We start from the raw sequence: 21,248 nt of genomic DNA on the forward strand, positions 1-21,248 counted from the left end.
CTACATTGGTCTGACTTTCATACAACTTGAGGGCCATGGTTCGCATCCCAACCACGACACTACCTGCCTGGAGTTTGCATGTTCTCCCTGTGCCTGCGTGGGTTTCCTCTGGGTACTCCGATTTCCTCCTACACTCCAAAAGACATGCTGGTAGGTTAATTGGATCCTGTCTAAATTGGCCCTAGTATGTGCATGTATAAATGTGAGTTAGGGACCTTAGATTGTAAGCTCCTTGAGGGTAGGGACTATCTTGATTTGATTCACAGACAGAATTCTCACCGCTCCAGGTGAGCCTCGTGATGATCAGGGGTTGTTGAACCACCAGGGTGCTGGCAATGCGGTAATAGCAAAAAAACAAAAGAACAAAAGCTGGACAGCCGCACTCCAAAATTTTCTTTAAAAGAGATGTCTTTATTTTCAACTGTGCATACAGTCACTGCAAGCCCACAAAAATCAGTATGGCCAACGTTTCGCACTGGCGTCAGTGCTTAGCCATGACTAAGCACTGACGCCAGTGCGAAACGTTGGCCATACTGATTTTTGTGGGCTTGCAGTGACTGTATGCACAGTTGAAAATAAAGACATCTCTTTTAAAGAAAATTTTGGAGTGCGGCTGTCCAGCTTTTGTTCTTTTGTTTTTTTGCTATCTTGATTTGATTGCCCCCCTTTCCAGCAATAATGCTATGAAGCCTTTGGGACTAGAGTCTGACTAGCGGTTTCCACTGAGCTGAGTACTACAAAACTATTCTCAAATCCCACCAACAGTGCAACCTTTAAGCCCAGGTTCACACTGGGTACGATTTCCTTTGATTTGAGATGCGATTTCTTGCGATGAATTCGCATCTCAAATCGGCGGCATTTGCCGCCAATGACACTGTCCTAATCGGTGCGACGCCGCACCGATTTCAAAAAGTAGTTCCTGTACTACTTTTTGCGATTTCGGGCCGCGATTTACATTGACATCTGTGCAGAAACCTGCACAGATATCTCTTAAATCGCGGCCGAAATCGGGACTGCCGGCGGGAGTGAAATCGTGCGAGTTCAGCTGAACTTGCACGGCTTCACTCCCGCAGCCCAGTGTGAACCAGGGCTAAAGGTCATTCTAAAGTGTGCAATTTAGTTACCCGTGTCATAAAACATGAACTGCTAGCACAACTTGAAAATGCTGCCATAGAGTATCACGCATTAAGTGATTGAGGCTGCGGGACCATTGCCAGCTCGTCATGTCCAGTCTGAGTATACCGAGGCTGGGAACGCAAGCGATAAAGTGAGGCATCACACGTGCGGACCAGGACATACTCGTACATTTGTATACTCCTATTTACGGCTGGATTAGCTCAGTGTCGGCTCCCAGGCACTTTTATATGTGAGTGGACTAACTATATATGTTTTAATCATAATAAATTCTTTGATATACTACACCAGGGATCGACAAATCCCGGGCGCCAGGTCGACTAGAAATAGTGTCCTGGCGACTTTTTTTTTTTTGTGAGCTGGTGCCATCTGGTGGTGAGCCGTTGGTATTACAAGTTATTACCACCAGATGTGAGCTGGCGCCATCTGGTGGTGGCCGTTGGTATTACAAGTTAAGCATTACAAGTTAAACAGCAATTCTGATGTCATTTTTCACTATTTTCACAGCCATCTTCTTCCCTCTAATTATAACCCCCAAACATTATATATCTTTGATATCCTAACACCCTAGAGAATAAAATGGCGATCATTGCAATACTTTCTGTCACGCCGTATTTGCGCAGCGGTCTTACAAGCGCACTTTTTGGGGAAAAAATTACTTTTTTTAATTAAAAAATAAAACAGTAAAGTTATCCCCATTTTTTTTTTTATATTATGAAAGATAATGTTACGCCGAGTAAATTCATACCCAACATGTCACACTTCAAAATTGCGTCCGCTAGTGGAATGCCGACAAATCTTCATCGGCAACGTTTAAAAAAATCTACAGGTTGCATGTTTTGAGTTACAGAGGAGGTCTAGGGCTAGAATTATTGCTCTCGCTCTACCAATCACGGTGATACCTCACATGTGTGGTTTGAACACTGTTTACATATGCAGGCGCTGCCCACGCTTCTGCGCGCAAGCTCGTCGGGACGGGGCACGTTTTCTGGCTCCTAACTTTTTAGCTGGCTCCTAGATTCCAAGCAAATTTGTCAACCCCTGTGTGAGTGGACTAACTATATATGTTTTAATCGTAATAAATTCTTTGATATACTACACCATGATAGTCTTTTATATGTTACATTAATGGATATAGAACAAGACTACAGCCAAAGCATTGGGAGTGACTGCTGATAAACCTGAGAGAGGGAGTGGTTATCCATATGAACCAAAGGCAGATTTCTGGGTCCATCTGGTGAGTGGCCATTTTATCCGGTGACAGTGTAGGCACTATTGGCGGTGAAGGTGGAAACATAGCTGGGCACCACAGCAAGAAATTATCTATTAAGGACTTTCTTAGCACATATACATATATATTTTTTATTATTTTTTTTGTGTACAATACATTTTTCTTGCTTTCTTGGGGCACATTCAATCTGTGGATTGTAACAGTAGCATATTTAAAATCTTTTTGGATTTATTTCACATTTGATGGATTGAGAGATTCATATGTTATAGTTTGGCACAGGGCACTGTATTGGTATTTATTGCACACTATTTGTTGATTGTTTGCACATTAATTAATAACCATAGACACATGTACATACTTTTTGTTTTTTGAGCAACAAGTTCACAGGATCAGTCGTGGTAAATGTTTATATAAATATAAGTTAGCGCAATTTACTTCACAAATACATTCAGTATCACAGCCCAGTCACCAAGACCCCTTTCACACTGGGGAGCTTTTCAGGTGCTTTTGTGCGCTAAAAATAGCACCTGTAAAGCGCCTCTCAAGCCTCCCCAGTGTAAAAAGCCTGAGTGCTTTCACACTGGGGTGGTGCGCTTGCAGGACTGGGGGTTAAAAGCGCACCGCTATAACAGCGATAAATCGCCGTTAAAACTAGCTGCACTTTACTGCTACCGCCCCAGTGTAAAAGGGGTCTAATGCCGCATACACACGATCGGAATTTCCAATGAAAAAAGTCCAACGGAATTTTTTCATCGGATATTCCGACCGTGTGTAGCCCTGAGTTTTTCCTTTGGAAATTCCGACGGACTTAGAAAGAGAACATGTTCCCGATGGAAAATAATATCGGAAATTCCGTTCGTCTGTATGGAACTCCCGACGGAGAAAAAAACTGCGCATGCTTGAAATCAAGTCGACACATGCTCGGAAGCATTGAACTTCCTTTTTCTCGGCTCGTCGTAGTGTTGTACGTCACCGCATTCTTGACGGTCAGAATTTGGTGTGACAGTGTGTATGCAAGACAGTTTAAACAGAATTCCGTCGGAAAAATCTGTTGGGAGCTTATCCCAATGGAAATTCCGATCATGTGTACAAGCCATAAATGATAAGAACTGTACAGATCCATGGTTCTGCACCAAAGATAATACCAGTTACTCACCGGTAGCTGTTTTTCTATGAGTCTTACAGGACGGCACCTTGAGAGTAGACTGGCTCCACCTGACAGGAAACACAATCAAAAAGAGGTTTAAAAACCCCGCCCCTCCCCGTGCACCTCAGTTCGTGATAAAGTAACCACCATAAGAGCACGGGAACCAGTATATAAAAATACAAACCATATAAATTCCTCAGGGTGGGAAATAGGCCTGCCGTCCTGTAAGACTCATAGAAAAACAGCTACCGGTGAGTAACTGGTATTTTCTCGAGTCGTCTTCCAGGACGGCACCTTGAGAGATAAGCAAGTAACCCTCAGGCCTACCTTAGGGCGGGACCACTGCCTGCAGGACTCTTCTGCCAAACGTCAAGTCTTGGGGTGACAGGAGTTCCACTCGGTAGTGTTTTAGAAAGGTATTCTGGCTTGACCACGTTGCTGATCTACAGAGTTCCACTGAAACTCCTGCTCTCTCTGCCCAGGAGGTTGCTATAGATCTCGTGGAATGTGCCTTGACTTTAGGTACTGTTTTGCCAGCCTTACTGTATGCTACTGAAATTGCCTGTCTTATCCATCTAGATATAGAGGCTCTAGATGCTTGGCAACCCTTTTTCTTTCCTGAAAAATTGATTAGCAAGTGTGATGAGCGTCTGAACTCGCTCACCCTTTCTAAATAAATTAACAAACAGCGTCTTACATCCAAACAATGAAAGGTTTGTTCTCTTTCATTCTGTGGTTTTGCGCAAAAAGAAGGAAGTATAATTTCTTGTGACCTATGAAACTTCGTTGCCACCTTAGGTAGGTACAGGGGATCTTGACTTAGGATTACCCTGTCCTCGAATAAACGAAAATAAGGCTCTTTGATTGAGAGCGCTTGCATGTCTCCTATTCTTTTAGCCGTGGTGATGGCCAAAAGAAAGGAGAATTTAAATACTAACAGCCTAACCGGAATGCTGTCTATCGGTTCAAACGGAGGTTTGGATAGCTGGTCTAACACCAGGGAGAGGTCCCAAGGGGGAACTCTGGATATCTGTATAGGTGACAACCTATCCCTGGCCGTCAGGAACCTCTTAATAAGAGGATCCAGAGCCAGCCTCTTGTCTAAAAAGTAGGACAAGGCGGCAACCTGTACTCTTAGGGTTCTCGTAGCTAGACCTAGATCTACCCCTTTCTGAAGGAACTCCAAGATAACGGAGATTTCGGGTAGTGGAGCTTGTCTTGCCGCGCACCAGCGTGAAAACACTCCCCAGGTCTTGGCATAGATCTTCCTGGTAACTACCTTACGACTCGCTAAGAGGGTATCTATTACCTTCTCTGAGCAACCCTTCCGCTGCAGGTTCCACCTCTCAAGTACCAGGCCGTCAGACTGAAAAAGCCTGGCTCTGGATGAAAGATCGGCCCCTGCCGCAGAAGGTCCACCCGGACCGGGAGAGGGAGGGGAGGAAGGACTGACCACTGTTCTAACATTGGAAACCAAGATCTTTTGGGCCACCAGGGAGCGATCAGAATCAGCCTCCCTTGTGAACGACTCAGTTTTTGCAATACCCTCGGGATCAGATTCAGAGGAGGAAAGGCATAGGCTAGGTAAAATGTCCAGGCCTGGGCCAACGCGTCCACACCTTTCGATCCCTGATCCCGGGAGAGGGAGAAGAACCCTTCTATCTTCTTGTTCCTCCTGTGAGCAAAGAGGTCTATTTCTGGGATGCCGAAATGATGACATACCCAATCGAAGACCTCCTGACTTAGTTCCCACTCTCCCTGGAGAATGGGTTGGCGGCTTAGAAAGTCCGCTTCTAGGTTTAGGACTCCCCTGATGTGAACTGCTGACAGGGAGCGAACCCTCTGTTCTGCCCAGCCTAGAATTTCTAGGGACAACCTTAGGAGCGAACGGGACTTGGTGCCTCCCTGATGGTTCAGGAACGCCACCGTGGTCGCGTTGTCGGAGAGAATTTGTATTTCCTGGTTCAGGATTCTCTCCTCGAACGCTTCCAAGGCTCTTCCGACCGCTGATAATTCTCGGAAGTTGGAAGACGACTCCCTTTGGTGTCGATCCCAGGAACCCTGGGCCTGTAGGCCCGCCATGTGGGCTCCCCATCCCCAGGAGCTGGCATCCGTGGTTATCCTGAGGGGGTTTGACTGGTTCCACTGAAGGCCTCTTCCCAAGTTCCGAGGAATGAGCCACCACTCTAGAGTGTTCTTTACCGACTCTGAAATGGAGACCCTGGAGTCTAGGGATGTTTCCTTCCCGTCCCAGGAGGAGAGGAGGAAGGCCTGTAGTGGCCTGTAGTGAAGCTGGGCCCACGGAACTGCTGGGATGCATGAGGTCATAAGTCCCAACAATCTCATGATCTCCCTGAGTGAAATATCTGCTGTTCCCCTGACAGACCTGACCACTGAGATGAGTCTCTGGACCTTGTCTACTGGTAGGAGAAGCTTTTTCTCTAAGGAATCTATTAAGAATCCCAGATAGATCTTTCTCTGTTCTGGGAGGAGAGAAGATTTTTCTCTGTTTATAATCCATCCTAAGGATTCCAGTGTAGTCAGGACGGTGGTCAGGTCCGTGAGAAGAAGTGCTCGACTGGGATTGAACAGCAGCAGATCGTCGAGGTAGGGAACAAGGGAGATGCCCTTCAGATGTAGAAAGGCGACCACCTCTGCTAGCACCTTCGTGAAAACTCTTGGGCTGGAGGCAAGCCCAAAGGGAAGAGCAGTGAATTGCCAGTGTTGGATCCCCTGAGGGGAAACAATGGCGAATCTCAGGAATCTTTGATGGTCCTGGTAAATGGGGACATGGAGGTAGGCGTCCTTCAGGTCTATGGTTATCATAAATACCCCTTCTAAAAGAAGTCCTTTGAGACTGTAAATGTTCTCCATGCGGAACCTCTTGTAGAGGAGATAAGTATTCAGGGGTTTTAAGTTGATGATTAGACGGAATTTTCCCGAGGGTTTTGGTACTACGAAGATGTGAGAGTACACCCCCTGACCCTGTTGGTCTACCGGAACTGGGACTATGACCCCCTGTTGTGCTAGGTCTGACACATTCCCTAGAAGGCTTGCCGCTTTGAGGGGATTTTGGGGTAAATGAGTGAGGAGGAAAATTGGTGGGGGAAGATGGCGGAATTCCAATCTGTAGCCTTCCTTCACTATCTGCAAAATATGAGGACTCCGTGTTATGCTTTCCCAAGCTGGAAGAAATCGGGAGAGCCTTCCCCCGACTCTCGAGTCACTTGGAGTCTTTCCCAGCGGGTTTAGGATCAGGGAAAAGGATTCCCCCTTTTGGTTTATCCTTTCCTGTGATCCACCTCCTATTAAAGGCCGCTCTTCGGTCTGAAGGTCGGTTTTTATTCTGGGGGCCTCGAAAAAATCTCCTCCTATTTTGTTTAGGTTTGGGAGGGAACCGTTTACCCTTTTCTGAGGCCCTAGTTAGAGCCTGGTCTAAACCTGTCCCAAAGAGGAAGGATCCCTCAAAGGGTAGGGCACAGAGACGGGATTTGGAGGCCAAATCTCCTTCCCATGTTTTGAGCCATAGTGCCCTTCTTGAGGCGTTAATAAGAGCGCCTGTTTTAGCAGAGGCTCGAGCGGACTCAATTGATGCGTCTGCTAGATAGGCGACAGCGCTACCTATGACTCTAAGGGAATCTCGGATATCCTTAAACTTTGAAGTCTGTGGGATATGTTCTAACATCCTGGATAGCCAGGTATCCGTATTCCTGGCAATGCAGGATGAGGCCAGGGCGGGCCCAAGGGCTGCCGCATTAGCCTCCCAGGCCCTGCGAAGGGAGGTCTCTGCCCGTCTGTCTAGTGAATCTTTTAAATTCCCAGCATCCTCAAAGGAGAGGTCAGACTGTCTAGACAGTTGAGCTAGGGAAGCGTCTAGTTTAGGGACTTTGAAAAATTTGTTTTCTAGTTCCTCCTTAAAGGGACAGCGCCTTTTCCAGGTTTTGTACCTAAGTAACTTCTTTTCAGGTTCTGCCCACTCTTTTAGAACTAAGTCCTGAAGAGATTGGTGAACTGGGATAACCTTTGGCTGGGGTTTAGCTAAACCCTGGTACATCTTATCCTGTGCTGACACTAGTTCGGTCGGCTGCTGAATCCCCTCAGAGGTATAGATAGCTGCCAGTAAACCACCCATGTCATCTGCTGAAAAAATGAATTTGCCTGATCTAGCATCTTCATCCTCCTCATCTGTCTGGCGATGAGACCTTCTTCCTGAGCCTCTGAATCCTCAGAGTCTGACAGAAGAACGTCCCTAGCCCTCAACAATTTTGGAGCCGAGGTGGATAAGCTTTCCTGTGAGGAGGGTCCAGCTGCTAGGGGATCAGGTCCTTTGGGTTTTAAGGCTTCCTTAAACTCTTTTAATGTGGAAAGCATCTCTGACTGAACCGTCAGGAATTCTTTCATTATTAGCGAAGTTTCCTTCCCTGTAAGCTTTTGAATGCACTTAGCACACAAAAGCTTGGAATAGTCAGTGGCTAGCTTAATGCTACAATTCCCACATCTTTTAGCTTTAGATGTATGTTTAGCAGAAACAATAGAAGCCTCCCCCTGGGCAGTAACCTCTTCCCCTGAAAGTAAAAGACAAGGCTTTAATACAATGGGAGTAGGGGGAAGGGAAGGGGGGTGTGTGGGGAATAAGGACCCAGTCCAAGTGCCCCAATGAAGTTTCTGGAGGTAGACTCACCCTTGGTGGCTTCCTCTGCAGCAGCGGTTAGTGCCGGGCGGTCCTCACGCTCCATGGCACTATCGAATCGGGCGCCACTCTCTCCCCTGCTGCGCTCCGAGCGTGTGAGCTAACGCCAATGGCGGCCGCCATTTTGGCGAAGACCGGAACCGGAAGCGCGTCATCACCGTGCGCCGCCATCGACGCAGCGTCGGAAATGCTGGCTCCACCGAGAAACGGGCCTGGGAGAACAGCAGCCGAGTCCACAGCGCGGAGAAGTGTCCTTACCCGGCCCAGCAGGTAGGAGGACGCTCGGGAGAGAGGGATTCCAGCCACCTAGGTGTTCTGAGGTAGCCACTATCCCAGATACACCTAGCCGGGGGGGGGTTTCCAAACATGGTTTTTCCTTCCGCTCCCCCCCCCCCTCAATACAGGGAGACCCTCCGGACAGGCAATAGCCTCACTGAGCTCAAGGCCTCCCAGGACCCATGGCTCACCCAGGAGGGGGACCACCAGCCCCAGGCCTTAGGTCTTTTTGGAAAAACAAAAAAAAACGTTTCGCTGGGGGAAACACAATCATGAACTGAGGTGCACGGGGAGGGGCGGGGTTTTTAAACCTCTTTTTGATTGTGTTTCCTGTCAGGTGGAGCCAGTCTACTCTCAAGGTGCCGTCCTGGAAGACGACTCGAGAAATTATTTATATGGGATTTCCACAGGGCTATAATTTCCTTTCACAATCCAAAGTTGCAGAGTTGCTCAAGTAGCTTACATCCAAAATCAGCCAGCATCACCTCCACAAGAACTAACTCCTAAAGCCCCTTAGCTTCCTATACAAGGTAAATGAACTACCAGTTATATTTCAGTCACAAAGCTCTATTATGTGGTCCTCAAATGCCCCATATAATGGGCTTAGTGCTAACAAAAGCAACAACACAGTCGCAATGCAGCTCACACGCTCCCTAATCTTGCTAGGCAGGCTTCTTTTTCACTTCTTTAGTATATACCTGCAAAAAACATCATGCAACTCAGAGCTCCTGACAAACAGCTGTTTTATAGCATACCTGTTTATTGTCCATATAGGGAAAAGCAACAGGTTCACTTTAAAGCCAGCCCCTTCTGCAGCCAATTCTTATCTTACATCTTGGTATGTGCATTATGAACAGGCTCCTACTATATACTGTAGTATTAGAAGTGCCATTCACAAGGACTGGACAAGGTGTAGATTATGACATCACCGTCCCGGCTCCCTCACATCATCCAATCAAAGATCATAGTGTATTCATTGAATAAAAAATAAAAAAAAGCATTATATGAATTGTGGCAGTGCTGAACAAGCAACCACCTGGGTTCAAAGTGGATCAGGAGAGCTACACAGAACCCAAACAGAACTATGAAGCTCACAGCCACCACTTTAGTAGTGCTGACTAGTGATTTCCAGGTTCTCCATCAGGTATGAGATGTGCCAAGAGGACCAATATAAGGCCTTATTCCCACAGGCATACTACAGTGTACACTTGTGTGAGGGACAGGTTTTCCCTCACAAATAGGCATAGGTGTTCCATGCAACCCTGTGCAGAAAGTCCCATTCATATCAACTGGGCCACAGTGCCTGCACAGACACCCGCATCAGCGTGACTGTCAAATTGGAAGCATTGGCTGTGTTCCAATTTACATGAATGTGACTGCCTGCATGGGGGTGAATGGAACACCTGTGATTTCTGCCCTCGCACATGTGGACACTGTAATACGCCAGTGGGAACAAGGTCCAAGTATGCAATACAACTAAACTCTTTCCACCTATTTTTAGCAACAAGTAAGCTTATTGTATTATAAAACTAAGCCGTAGGTAAAAATTTATATCTCCTCAACGTGCACCATTTAGGGTGCTCAACCTGCGGCCCTACAAGTTCCATGAGGCATTGCAAGGCTGACCGTTACAAGCATGACTCCCAAAGGCAGAGGCATGATGAGACTTGTAGTTCCAAAGCGGGAGGTGCACAGGTTGAGTGCCCATGGTTTTGGAGATGTGAGCAGTAGGCAGTGACATCACCGACGCGTGTGCCATGAAAGAACGGCATACCAGTGCCGCTCCTGCAAAGCTCTGTGCCAACCAACCACGGATGCACGGGAATGACGTCATCGTGGCTCGGCCATTCAAGCCTGCAAACCCAGAAGCGAGGCCAGGTGAAGATGGAAATGTCTGCAGTGATGACAGTACGCCACTGGAGGGCTTTGTTTTAAGTCAAGTATCTAATGTGCTAGTATGCGATGAATACTAGCACATTATCATACAACCTTGCAGGGAGTTTTTTTTTCCCCATTACTACCGCTTTAGGTTCTGACATTCAGCTCTAAGGCCCCATTCACACCTGGGCGTTTTGTAGCTTGAAGCCTCAAGCTACGAAACGCTGGAGGGGAAAAAAATCAATCATTCTCTATGGAGATGATTGACATCTCCACTCAAACAAGTTCTGGAACTTTTTTTTTTAAGCAGATTTGGGTGTTTTTCTGCTTTTTACATTGGTGACCTCTTGACCTGTACAAAAAAGCAGCAAGAAAGCGCGCGACTTTCTGCCTGAAAACGCTACGCTCAGGTGTGAATGGGGCCTTACTATACTGTGATGTATGGTCACTGTTGAAGAAAATGTGCAATGATCAACAAATTGAAAATGGTTCATTCCTGTTCACTGTCTACTTCACAGCAATCAGATAACACTTGGATGATTGGCGTCATTCTCTCTAACAGCTTGACTCAGAGACTGTAGACTTCATAGTACTAACAGTTAATTACAGTTAATAAAGTTGCTTACAGCAGGATAGTCACAAATCAATAGACAAATCAGAGTAAACTTTTTTTTAAATTTGCAATTGTATTAAAATGTTCATTTTTTTTTTCCTGCAAAATAAGGCGATATCCTTTAAACCTTTGTAGAAGAAGCAATAATCCATTTACTAAATTATATAACCTCAACTCCAAAAAGGTGGACGCTGTGTAAAATCTACATAAAAAACGATGCAATGATTTGCAAATCTCATAACCCCTTATTTTATTCCCAATAGAAAATATATCAAATGTTACACTGAGGGAGAAAAAAAAGATTATTAAGCTCCAAGGGGCGGAGCGAAAGTGTTTGGGGCGTGGCCTGCTTGGAGTTCAGGGCTGAGGCTTCATGCACATGGGTCTGCCTCATGATGTGTGGCTTATGGATCGTTTCCTTTGACAAAGGTTACTATATTGCCCATGAATGCTTTTAATTCATATGTTTTATTGGTAAAATTGAAGTATAACGAAACACAATTTTTTATTTTATTTGGATAGGAGTAGTGATGGAGAGAATCAGTGTCAGGTTTTTTCCCCCAGAATCACTCTAATTGTCCTGATCACTGTGTCACCAGGAATGAATGCGAGGGCAAATCCAACATTTTGAGTTGCCACCAGAAGAATAGATAAAAAAAAAAAAAATCTTCTTATGGGGACATCTACTCTCATGGCAACTGTCTAAGCTGGGATATCTCCGAGAATGGAAAGATATCCTCACTTTCTGTTCAGTTTAGACCAGGGGAACGTTTACAGCTCATTAGACTTTAGGGTGGGACAAGTCTATGGCCAGTGGGGGTAGAAATTGTCTTGGCATCGGTGGGACTAAAAAGTGCCTCATCTTTGATATCAGGGGGAAGAATAGTGCCCGTGTCAGTGGGAGGAATAGAGTTTATATCAGTGGGAGGAGAAGCGCTCCAAGGGCCAGATAAAGGCAAGCAGAGAGCCACATCTGGCCCCCGGGGGTTCGAAGATCACTAGTCCACCTATGCATTAGGGTAAAAAAAAAAAAAAAAAAACAACAACACAGATGCTTACAAGCCCCCCCTCCCGTTTACTTACATGAGTTGTCTAAAGTCCCACGTCGTGAGCGAGCTGGCTTCCTTCCCGGCTCATTCATTGGATTATTGATAGCAGCGCAGCCATTGGCACACACTGCTGTCAATCAAGTCAATGACCAGGGCTGTGGAGTCGGAGGAAATTTTGGGTACCTAGAGTCTGAGTCGGAGTCAGCAAACAATGCAGCGACTCCAACTCCGACTCCTACTAAATTTAGAGTGTCGGAACATTTAGGAGTCTAAACATTTATCTACCGACTCCACAGCCCTGTCAATGACACAGCACACCGGGGCCAAGGGATACAGTCGGCGGCCATCATGGGAGCGTGCCCGCAAGCTAACCCTCTTGGGAGAGCGATTCCCAGAACGGGGGTTAGCTCCTGCGGGGAGGAGCCAAGACAGCTGCCAAGGGACCCCAGAAGACCAGGATCGGGGACACTCTGTGCAAAACAAACTGCACAGTGGAGGCAAGTATGACATGTTTGTTATTAAAAAAAAAACCACCGGAACCTTTACTAACCCTGATGAGACACTGAAGGCAAAACAAAATCTGACAGCGGTTTTAACCCTTTACTATTTTATAGAATGAAAACTAAACATATTGGCTTTGATTTACTTTATTTTGTGGACCTAAACATATGATCACACGCTACAACTGTCTTAGCTCTTACTCTCTCTTCATTTTTGTTCCATGAAACACAACACCGCTTTAGGGCAGCTGCAAAACACTACCTGTTTATATTACTGGATTTGATCTGTCAGACATTTTAATATCCAGCGATTTTTTGAAATGCTCATTTGAGTGACCTTTGGGTGATGCACTGATCTTCCCAATAGAGGTCAGCTCTGAACTCTCATGTAGTTTGCTCAGGCACTAAATAATTCAGAATTTAACTAAACAAATATATTCTCTTTACTTGTCCCCTATAACCGAGTTGTACAGAAAGAGCCTGATAAAAGCTCAGAAGCAAGATGTTCCTGCAAAGTATTTTAAAAGGTTGACAACCATGTTCCTGCAGTGTATGGGATATGAATAGGTCAGACTTAATCTGGAAGTAGACAAGGACCGATTAGTGTGAAGTGACAAAACGGTGCAGAAAAACAAACAAACAAACACACACACACACACACATTTTTTTATATATATATATATATATATATATATATATATATATATCTTACACAAAAATAGTAATTTAAGTGGTTGTAAACTGCTGAAGAATACAAAAAAAACACAACCTGTAAGACAACAGCATAATGTGCTAGTATGCATTGTATACCAACACATTATGAAATGCTTACCTTAGAATGATACCATTCCAGCAGCGCCCACTTACCGCTGAGACAGCCAACACCTTTCCCTGTGTTTGCCGACTCAAGCACTGTGAGTGGGCGGAGCCGCGATGACATCACTTCCACGCACGCAGCAGTTTCCCGCACAAGTTCTGATGGACCGGCACTGTAAGCCAGACCTTCAGAGCACATGCACCAATGATGTCATTAGGTGTTTGGACTCTGAATATCTAAATGATGTAACAGAGTTTACAACCACTTTAAAGTGGTACTAAAGCTTGTTTTCTTTTTAAAATAACAAACATGTTATACGTACCTGCACTCTGCAGAGGTTTTTCACACAGCAGCCCCGATCCTCTTCTTTTGGGGGTTCCCCTCTGGCACTCCTGGCTCCTCCCCCTCGAGCAGTGTCCTCAGAGAAAGCCGGTTGCCCTGGGGGCACCGCTGCATGCGCGCTACCGAGCCGCTGCTCTATGCGTCCATAAGCCCCCCCCCCCCCATTGGCTCACTGGCTGCGATTGACAGCAGTGGGAGCCAATGAGCTACCAAACGTGGTGGATCGCTTTCCACAAGTAAGGATGAGCTCCGGCGTGTTCGCATTGAACAGGTGCGGAGCCCGCCAGGAAGTCGGTACCCGCGATGCGCTAATCACAGCCAGGCAGACATTTTCCGATCTCTGCAGCCGAGCATCGGGAAATGTCTGCCTGGCTGTGATTAGCGCAGCACCGTGCAGACTTCCTGGTGGGCTCCGCACGTGTTCTATGCAAACACGCCGGAGCTCATCCTTATCCACAAGGTGTTTGCCAGGTGGCGTTACGTTGCTGCCTCACCACCTGTTTTAACCCTTAAAAACCTGCACCACTGGGCAGGTCCATTCATTTGAAGAGTTGCGTTTGGCAAGCAGTACTGCCAGGGGAACATCAGAGGTGGGGGATAATTTTGGCCCAGCTGCAATTCAAAGAATCACGGCCTGTGATGTGTGTACACTTTTGTCCAGGGTGGATATAAATCCATGCTTTTTTTTATTTATTTCCATTTTTAGCCATTTTTTTTTTTTTTTTAATAAAATGCTTTTGGGGTAAAAATCTATCTAAAAGATAGTTTTCTTTTTAAGATACATTTATCATTTAGTTTATTCAGCACAAAATTGAGCTTAGTTAAGCAGCATGAGGCTGTATATTCACAATATTTACATTCTTGGTAAACTCATTAAATGAATCCAAGCTCTGCAAGCTGAGATAACATGCACTGTATTGATGCATTCACACAATGTCACAGTAACCATGAGATAAAACAAAGTTCGGAAATATTCCTTTATCACTTTGTTTTGCAAATCTATGTACACTACAATCTGTATGATTGAATCGGTTCCCGATATCACTGTTTTACTAACCTGATTAGTATTATTATTCTAAATAGGAAACCTTCATTTTGTTTGCAAATATTAAAGATTTTAACTACCAGTAAGAATAAGTCCTTACATTTAAATCGCACCTGTCATTTCACATCCATTACAGCAGCACCTGTTAGCGGGCATCCACTCACCTGCTTCAGCCACGTCCCTCACCTTGTTGCATCACCAGCCGTCCCATTAAAGTGAATGGGACTGTCGGTGAGTTAACAGCGGGTCAGAGGAGGAGCCACTGCGGGACAGAGATGACAGTTGCTCTTTAAAAATTTTGATTTAAAGGGGTTGTAAAGGAAATTTTTTTTTTCATAATAAGCATCCTTTACCTGCAGACATTCCTCTTTTCACTTCCTCATTGTTAGTTTTTGCTCAGAAGTTGCTCTATTTCTTCTCTGTTCTGTTCACTTCCTGCTTGTCTGACTGTTACTCACCACAGTGAAGGGAGTATTTACTGCGGTGGTCAGTGACGTGCTCGCCCCCTCCTGGGAACTACATCTGTGCGGCAGGACGCTCTCTACGTGTTAGAGACCTCAAGGAGGTGTGAATTACTGGGCGTGCCGCAATGCATACTGGGAAATTTAGTTCTTACATGAAAGAGGGATGCAAACCAGGAAGTGAATGAGAGAACAGAAACTAGAATGCCGGAGGTGATATAGATGAAGGAATTTAATAGGTATTTACTATTTTTTTAACAGAATCATTACACTATTCTGTCTGTCTACCTTGCAGACATTAATTTTAGGCAACAAAAAAAATATTCCTTTACAACTCCTCTAAATCAAGCCCTTTTATGATTGATTTAAATCAAATCCACCCTGCCTCTGAAGCTTAAAAAGGACATTCAGCCTAGGTTCACACTGCTGCGAATTCAAAATCGCGGTAAAATGCGATTTTACCGCGATTTCGGCCGCAATTTAATGTAAATCGCGGCCCGAGATCGCAAAAAGTAGTACAGGAACTACTTTTTGAAATCGCAGATGCGGCGTCGCACTGATTAGGACAGTGCCATTGCCGCCGATTTGAGATGCGATTTGACATGTCAAATCGCATCTCAAATCGTTCCAAATCGTACCCAGTGTGAACCAGGGCTTAGACATAAAAAAAAAAAAAAAAATTAAAAAAAATATTAAAAGTCAGCAGCTAAACAAACAGTAGCTGCTGACTTTTAATAGACGCTTACCTGTCCAGGGATCCAGCGCCGTCCTCACCTGGGCTGGCTCTTCGCTGGGTCCCTAATGGTGGCATGTTTTACTGTGGAAAGCCGGCTATGACTTCTTGTGGCTTCACAACTGGCTCCCACTGTGCATGGAAAAGTCAGACCGTGCTCTGAATGATGCCACAGCCTCCTGGGACCTGCAATGTGCCCCGTGAGGTTGCGGGCAGGGAAGTGCGGTGCAGAACTTCCACTGGAGTCGCCCTGGCGATTCCAGTGAAAGCAGGTACCTGTTAGAAATAGGTACCCACTCCCTAAAAAAAAAGTCAAGTGCCAAAAGTGGTGGGGAAAGAGGAGGATCAGCTTTAAAGGAGTTATAAAGGCTGAAGGTTTTTATCGTAATGCATTCTATGCATTAAAGCGGGGGTTCACCCGAAAAAAAAAATTTAACATTAGATTGAGGCTAATTGTGGGAAGCAGAATCGGGTGTTTTTTTTTAAATCAATGCAGTGCTTACCGTTTTAGAGATTGATGTTCTCCGCCGCTTCCGGGTATGGTCTTTGGGACTGGGCGTTCCTATTTGATCGACAGCCTTCCGAGCGTCGCATACAGCGCGTCACGAGTTGCCGAAAGAAGCCGAACGTCGGTGCGGCTCTATACGGCGCCTGTGCACCGACGTTCGGCTACTTTCTGCAACTCGTGACACGCTGTATGCGACGCTCGGAAGGCTGTCAATCAGATAGGAATGCCCAGTCCCGCAGACCATACCCGGAAGCGGCGGAGAAGATCTCTCTCTAAAACGGTAAGTACTGCTTCGATTTAAAAAATAAAAAAAACACCCGATTCTGCTTCCCGTAATTAGCCTCAATCTAATGTTAAAAATGTGTTTTTGGGGTGAACTCCCGCTTTAAGATAACAAGCCTTCTGTGTGTAGCAACCTCCCCAGCACCCACTAATACTTACCGGAGCCTCATCTCTGTCCAGCGATGTGCACAAGTCCCTCGGACATCTGGGACTCTCTGTCCTGATTGGCTGAGACACAGCAGTGGCGCCATTAACTCAGCCAATCAGGAGGAAAACAATCAGGGGAGAGAGGGAGCGGAGCCAAACGCCAGCTCAGTGTCTGAATGGACACAAGAAGCTGCAGCTCGGCTGCCCCCATAGCAAGCTGCTTACTGCAGAGGCACTCAACAGGAGGGAAGGGCCAGGAGCAGCAAAGAGGGACCCGAGAAGAGGAGGATCCAGGCAAAACCAACTGCACAGAGGAGGCAAGTATAACATTTGTTATTAAAGCGGAGGTTCACCCATAAAAAAAATTCTAAGATTACATCCAGCATACTAACGACATTATTTTTTTTTCTCCGTACATACCGTGTAACTGTTATTTTCACCCAGGCTTCCGGGTTCTGATTACTGCGGGACTGGGCGTTCCTATTGAAAGCTTAGCTGATTCACGTCTGGTGAAAATCTTCCCATGTCGCATAAAGCGCATCACCAGTTTTCCGTAAATAGCCGACCTGCGAGTCGGTGCTATATGGCGCCTGCACAGTCAGCTCTATACGGCGGGCGCAGGCGCCGTCTCGCATTTGTCCGCTCTTTACGGAAAACTGGTGACCCGCTTTATGCGACATGGGAAGATTTTCACCAGACGTGAATCAGCTAAGCTTTCAATAGGAACGCCCAGTCCCGCAATAATCAGAGCCCAGAAGCCTAGGCGAAAATAACAATTACACGGTGTCATTAGTATGCTGGATGTAATGTTGGATTTTTTTTTTTTTTTTAAAAGAGACTTTACAATTACTTTAAGTGAGAACAGTTGGTGGCACTCTACTACATGTAGTTACCACCACCCAAATGTAAATCTAGCCTTACATTAGTGTGGTTATGTTAACTCTCAACTAAACTGTAAAGCCATCAAGAACCTACTGTCATAGTGGCTCACATGTGCAGCACTATGACAATTGCAGATCAAACAGAGACAGCTTCCTTGGCCTAGGAGGGTATAGCTCCACTTTATAGCAGAACTTCAGTCTGCCGTCCAGATTGCTCCTCTCCCCTCCAGTGCACTATTATGGCGCATGTGCAGATTTGCCCATTGGCCCACCTGCAGATTTCCCATGCATGCTGAAAGACATGAAAGGTTTTCAACTTCACTGGTAGCATTGGTTGCACGTGCACGGGGAACCCCATGCATGCACAGATGTCCGGTGAACCCCATGCATGCACAGATGTCCGGTGAACCCCATGCATGCACAGATGTCCGGTGAACCCCATGCATGTGCCACAAGGTTCTCTTGGGACCAGAGCCCAGAGGGACATCAGTGAAATTTTCACCTAGGCAGAAAAAGGCAAATAAATCACTTTGTTAAGAAAAAAAATGACCATTTGTAAGCGAGGGAGATGGGGCAGGGCGGCACAGGTCCTTCGTGGGCTGGCTCTTACAGCTTTTTCTTTGTGTGAACTTTACGCGAAGCGCACAAATCGACATCGAATCATCACAGGTGGTATGCAAGCCATATAATTCAGCATTTTGTAGCAGATCACTGCATTACAGTGTGAAAGGGGCACATAGAGAACCAATGTTTTCTGTGTGTCCTGGTGGTGACCTGCATTCATCCAGATCAGTATAACACAGGTCATCGCATTATAACAAGGTCTGCTCTAAGCATTGCATTGTGGGAAGTGAGGGCAGCATACCAGGAAGTACCATTCTACCCAGCACAGCTCCACACCGCCCACCCTGTACAGTACTATGAGGGGAGAATGTGTTATAACATAACTATACACAAGCCAGGATTTCCTTTCTATAATAAACCTGCTGTATAGATAATACACGACCAATCCCTCCGGTACAATCAGTGATTATATCTATCTATGGAAAGAAATGTCGTTGTCGGCCAGCCTGCCCCTGTGACTCGTTCATTCCTGTACATAGTGCCGCCCCTGTACAGGAATGTGTCGCACATTCACACTCCGTACCACACACAATGCCCGTACATCACTCACACCGTACCGGGCGGAAAACCCTCACCGATAACTGGTCCGGGCCCCTCCAGCCGCGGCCCGGGTCCACCTCCCACAAGTCTGGTCGATTATTGGCTAATAACAAACCATAGCCCAGCCAACCAATCAGACGTTTCCTTCTAGAAACCTGCTCCTATTGGTTAATGAAGTGACGTTTTCCTGACAGTGGCTGCCATATTTTGTGTGGGCAGGAGGTTCAGCAGCCAATGCAGAGGTCAAAACTAACAGTCTCTGAACATTAGACAGGTTTCTGTGTATTGTGCTGGATTGTTGACGTTACAAATTGCATAGACAAAGGATAGCTTCATATCCATGTTTAGCATTGCAGTACATTCTAAAATTCTGCATGGTGCATTCTGGGTATTAACCACTTCAGCTCCGGAAGATATTACTGGAGCACTGCACTACTAATTGTGTAGTCATGTACTAAACAACATTTATATTATTTTTTTTCACACAAATAGAGCTCTATTTTGACCACCACTTTTTTTTTTACAGTATAAACAAAAAAAGACGGAAAATTTAGAAAAAAAAACTATATTTTTTACTTTCTGCTATGAAATATATATATATATATATATAAAAAAAAAAAAAAAAATGTCTTCATATATTTTGGCCAAAATATATTCTGCTACATGTTTTGATAAAAAAAAATCCCGATAAGTGTACATAGTTAGGTTGCAAAAAGACACAAATTCATCTAGTTCTACCAAAAAAATAAAATAAAATACAATCCCATATACACAATCCTTCACCCACATTTGATCCAGAGGAAGGCAAAAAACCCCAACAAAGCATGATCCAATTTGCTACAGCAGGGGAAAAAAATCCTTCCTTATCCCCCGAGAGGCAATCGGATATTCCCTGGATCAACTTTACCTAGAAATGTCAGTACCCAGTTAAATGATGAACATTTAGGAAAGTATCCAGGTCTTTTTTAAAGCAATCTACTGAGCTGGTTAGAACCACCTCTGGAGGGAGTCTATTGCACATTTTCACAGCTCTTACTGTGAAGAAACCTTTCCGTATTTGGCGATTAAATCTTTTTTTTCTCTAGACGTAAGGAGTGCCCCCTTGTCCTCTGTGATGACCTTAAAGTGAATACCTCAACACCAAGTTCACTATATGGACTCCTAATATATTTTTTACGTGTTGATCATATTCCCCCTTAATCTCCTCTTCTCAAGAGCGAATAAATAGATAGACTAATGGCGGCAATCAGTGACTTATAATAAGACAGCAATAGTGCTGCTGTCAATCTGACACTAACTGATGCTGGGGGGGGAACTGACTAACTGCCACTGACGTCACCTGTGACATTAATACAGTGATCAGTGATAATGCTATACACTGTCACTGTACAAATTACACAGGCTGGGAAGGGGTTAATACTCAGGGCTAACAAGACGTTAACTATGTGCCTAACTATGTGTAATGTGTGTAAAGTGTACTGCTTTTTACATAAAGGGGGTTATTTACTAAAGGCAAATCCACTTTGCACTACAAGTGCAAACTACAAGTGCAAAGTGCACTTGAAATTGCACTGAAAGTACACTTGGAAGTGCAGTCGCTGTAGATCCGAGGGGGACATGCAAGGAAAATAAAAAAAAACAGCAGAGCTTCCCCTCATTTCAGATCTGCCCCTCAGATTTACAGAAATTGCAGCGACATACGGGTATGTCACTTTGCATACAGTGGCCAGTACATTGTGGGTGGGCAGGAAGCGGTTAAAGTGAAATTAACCACGTCCCACCCAAGGTACGTCATATGCAGCTACAGGCATCATCCAGATATCATCTTTATCAGCCAGCAATTCCCTGCACCGTAAGAACAATCATAGCCGCAGTTCAGCCGCTTGATCGTTGTTACAGGCGGTGGGAGATGGTGTCCCTTCCTGCCGCCCTCCGGTGCTTCTACCGGATCGCCCTATTAGAAAAGCCACAATTGCCGCAAAATCGCACAGCACTATTAATAAATAATGGCATCGCAAACGCGTTCCGCCGCAAATCTGGAATCGTGGGCAGAAACGTGCATATAAGGAACTAAGTGAGTTTAATTACCACCTTAATCAGCCACAGAACCTGTGTAATTAAACGATTCCCGACCGGCTCCTGTAGATTTACGTCCGCAGAATGGTATGGCTGGGCAAAGTGACGTATATATACGGCACTTTGAAACTCCCGCTGTGCGCCGCCGGCGGCGCTTCCCTGCCGCAAGCTCCGTGACCGTGCCCTTGGGACCTGCAGACTCGATGTCCGCTGGTGTCCCGCAATCGGGTCACAGAGCTGCAGAACGGGGAGAGGCAAGTGTAAACATGCTTCT

The 21,248-nt window shown here is 45.5% G+C and overlaps 1 protein-coding gene across 4 annotated transcripts in view; it reads right to left on the reverse strand.

Annotated features, from left to right (window-relative positions):
* ARMC1 (armadillo repeat containing 1) overlaps positions 1–19,036 on the reverse strand; it is a 49,208-nt gene extending 30,172 nt beyond the window's left edge. Inside the window, exon 1 of one of the 4 annotated variants that reach the window (XM_040354301.1) lies at positions 18,934–19,036. The gene's annotated coding sequence lies outside the window, so the exon portion shown is untranslated. Of the gene's footprint in view, positions 1–18,899 lie in introns of all 4 variants that reach the window. The other 3 variants (XM_040354303.1, XM_040354304.1, XM_040354302.1) reach the window with 3 other exon arrangements.
* Between the last annotated feature and the right edge of the window lie 2,212 nt (positions 19,037–21,248).

Source organism: Rana temporaria, chromosome 5, assembly GCF_905171775.1.
Source record: "Rana temporaria chromosome 5, aRanTem1.1, whole genome shotgun sequence".
In the NCBI taxonomy this organism is placed as follows: Eukaryota; Metazoa; Chordata; class Amphibia; order Anura; family Ranidae; genus Rana; species Rana temporaria.